We start from the raw sequence: 2,368 nt of genomic DNA on the forward strand, positions 1-2,368 counted from the left end.
TTCTTCCTGTTTATTAAAGCTTCTGCGCCAGAGCAGTGGAACTGAAAGTTTAAAACACTGGGAGCTTTCTGTAAAGGCGGTATTAATATAAGTGAAGTTACTTGTACGAATAAAGAGGTGGGGAGACGCTATTATTTCAACACTCTCCTATCCGTATGTCAAATGCATGTCTTCCTGCTGCGGTTGTTCCATCATTATCCACTAAGAACAAAATATAAAATGACAATAACACAAAACGATGAATTGTATGAGATGGACGTCACTTTCTGTTCGTACAAATATCACACTAACAGCGCCCCGGAGTAGGTGTGGTTCTATGGTGTAATGGTTAGCACTCTGGACTTTGAATCCAGCGATCCGAGTTCAAATCTCGGTAGAACCTGCGGTCTCTTTTTGTCTTCATTATTATGAATTTTAGGTTTAGGTTATAACTTGAACAAAGGCCAAAGACTGCTTCGACACATTGATGATTAAAGGTAATGCAGAGAAAAGTGAACGAGACCGTAGACATTCAGAATACAGTGTGAATAGCAATAATTAGTCAGATTTTCTTGATGTCTTTTCCCAAAGCAAATCAGTTCATTTCAGTTTGTGGGACAGTGATCTCCCTCGTTTTTCGCGGGTGGTCTTGGAACTCACGCGAAGTACAGGAAAGATACTTTGTATTTAACGAGTATTTGGACTTTTAAAACCTTATTTGTGCTGTTAACAACCCACCCTTTTCATTAAATACTCATTCTATGTTTTTCAGCTGGAACTACATGTGATATCCCACCAGTTTCTTTAGTTCCTAAACTGTGATTTAGCGTCAGTAAATTTCACTCGGATGTGGACTTGAACAGTTCATGTACTGTACGTAAGAAACACTTGTAAATGATATATGTTGTCACCTACAGGCCCAGTCTATGAATTATTAATGGATTTAATGAAATATTTTGGCTATTCATCTTTGACGGTTTTCCTAGATTTTCCCTCAATATCCGCGATGTAGCGGCCATAAGCCCCTTGAAAAAACCCGCGAAATAGCGAGGGGTTACTATAGTGATGATGCAGTTTCAGCAAATGATAACATTTCATACAGTTACCTCAACTGCTTCGAACCAAGTGCTTTTTAAAAATCTAATTTAACATCTTTGGATAGTTCATCAGGAATTTACACAGAATATATGCGAATATATCTCGCATTCTCAAATCCTGTGAAATAAAATAGCGCTAATAACGCTAAAAATATGTTAAAAAGGTTTGCTTTTTCATGTCAGTGATGTGTATTGCTTTTATGGAGCATTACTACTATTTTGGGGTCAAAGTAGATGAAGTTTAAAGCATACTGCTCATGAAGGTCTGTGTCCTCACCCAAAACCGTCCCACTTTCTACAAAGATGAAGATGTTAACCCTGTGTTTGCCACCTCACGGACTACCATTCACTCTAACTGCTGACCACACTCAGCCTTGTGTGCTATAAAAGTACCTATGGTCACAGAGGACATGTGTGTAAATACATACATATATAAACATGTGGGCAGAGTCAGGGGGAAGGATGGCTACTGCCCAGGCCTAAAGAAGTGCAGCAGTGTCTAGTATGGTCTCGCAATACACTCTTCCTCATCGTGGACATGCAGCATAAGGACAGATCTGTTTGCCTTCACTGGTCAGGACTACGTCAGAGCCCAAGTCATCCCTCCCTGCAGCAGCTCAGAATAAGGGCAAATAATGAGGCCTACTGCTATTATTGTAACCATAGTAATGACTCATAGCAATGTATTTAAAACACAAATGTTTGTCGTTTTATTTACTTACCCTTTAAAGCTGGAGTACGTGACTTTGTAAGAGCCAGTAAGTGTAAGCCAGTTTTTTTTTAAAAATCCAAAATCCTGGCAACATACATCCATTCAGCCCTCATTACAAAACCACTCCTCTAAAGCCCAGGAGCCCAACAGCTTTAAAAGTCAAAATTCTGTCCGAATTAAATGACTGGATGGGATTTTACAGTATTGTAGCATATATAGAAAAAAACAACTGAAGTTACATAGAGCAGTTTCTGCAATGCTGAGCCCAGGATAGCGGCAGAGGCTCGGTTCTCTGTATTATGGGGCAGTGAAGGATCACGTTGATTTTGAATCTGTAGTTTTAAGGTAAAATGACATGACAGTGTTCCTTTAAAATAACAGAGCTGGGCAATTCATGTTCTCCTGTAAGTGTTTTGAGATGTCCTATTACATTGCTTTGGCAGTATTTGAAAGAGTTGGGAACTGACTTCACCTGTCTCAGAGAGAGCCTTGGGTAGCCTTCATCCTCTTTGCTTAGTAGTGTTGTGTGTTCAGGGTGGCTAATGAGCTACATTTCTTTTAGGCTCTCTATATATATTTA

General features: G+C 39.4%; 1 non-coding gene across 1 annotated transcript; it reads left to right on the plus strand.

Annotated features, from left to right (window-relative positions):
- Nucleotides 1-310: 310 nt before the first annotated feature.
- trnaq-uug (transfer RNA glutamine (anticodon UUG)) lies at nucleotides 311-382 on the plus strand. The gene has a single exon. It is a non-coding gene; the product is annotated as a tRNA-Gln (tRNA).
- The last annotated feature ends 1,986 nt before the right edge of the window (nucleotides 383-2,368 follow it).

This window comes from Hoplias malabaricus, chromosome 16 (assembly GCF_029633855.1).
Source record: "Hoplias malabaricus isolate fHopMal1 chromosome 16, fHopMal1.hap1, whole genome shotgun sequence".
Lineage (NCBI taxonomy): Eukaryota > Metazoa > Chordata > Actinopteri > Characiformes > Erythrinidae > Hoplias > Hoplias malabaricus.